This window comes from Schistocerca piceifrons, chromosome 8, assembly GCF_021461385.2.
Source record: "Schistocerca piceifrons isolate TAMUIC-IGC-003096 chromosome 8, iqSchPice1.1, whole genome shotgun sequence".
Lineage (NCBI taxonomy): Eukaryota > Metazoa > Arthropoda > Insecta > Orthoptera > Acrididae > Schistocerca > Schistocerca piceifrons.
Window position 1 is genome coordinate 99,874,931 of NC_060145.1, and position 885 is coordinate 99,875,815.

The 885-nt window shown below is 48.5% G+C and overlaps 1 pseudogene; it reads right to left on the reverse strand.

Annotated features, from left to right (window-relative positions):
• Positions 1-545: 545 nt before the first annotated feature.
• Positions 546-663, reverse strand: LOC124712940 (annotated as a pseudogene).
• Between the last annotated feature and the right edge of the window lie 222 nt (positions 664-885).

Sequence of the window (885 nt, forward strand, 5' to 3'; positions counted from 1 at the left end):
GCACTGGGACACAGCGTGACAAAAAAATTGCCTGGAAAGCTAAGAGTTAACTTTCTGTGCGTCCGTTAATCGTTGATTAAGTACCTACAATTTATAAAAAGAAAATAACCTCGCGCCACCCGCAGACCGTGTTCCGACAAGTTCGGGTCTTGCGTAGTCGAACAAGTTGATCTCTGACAAGTGTAGCGGGTTTGGCGCCCATTCTTCGCTGGCCTACCTCAACCAATCACGCAACACAATTCTGTAAACCTCTATATGGCAACACCCCAGTGTTTTTTGTTAGTGAATTGATTGTGGAAACTAAATCAGTGAATCGGATTCTAGTTCCACAGCTGATGAAAATGCACTCCGTCTTCAGGCCACAAGCGGCCCATCGGGACCATCCGACCGCCGTGTCATCCGCAGATAAGGATGCGGATATGAGGGGCGTGTGGTCAGCATACCACTCTCCTGGTCGTTACGATGGTTTTCTTTGACCGGAGCCGCCATTATTCGGTCGAGTAGCTCCTCAATTGGCATCACGAAGCTGAGTGCACCCCGAGAAATGGCAACAGCGCATGGCGGCCTGGATGGTCACCCATCCAAGTGCCAGCCACGCCCGACAGCGCTTAACTTCGGTGATCTGACGGGAACCGGTGTATCCACTGCGGCAAGGCCGTTGCTGATGAAAATAGGTGGCCACATTTAAATAATTACTTAAATTTTGTATCCAGATCGGGAAAAGAAATACTTTTCGATAGTAAACTGTGCTTGCCTAGAAGGGCGCTTCCAACTTTAACAATCTGAAACTACACATAAGGAGAGCACCCAAATCTATGTCAGAAAAGGTGAAGGCAGAGTCCGGTCGAGAGAAGCCAAAGAGAAAAGTCAATCTTGGGCATTCAG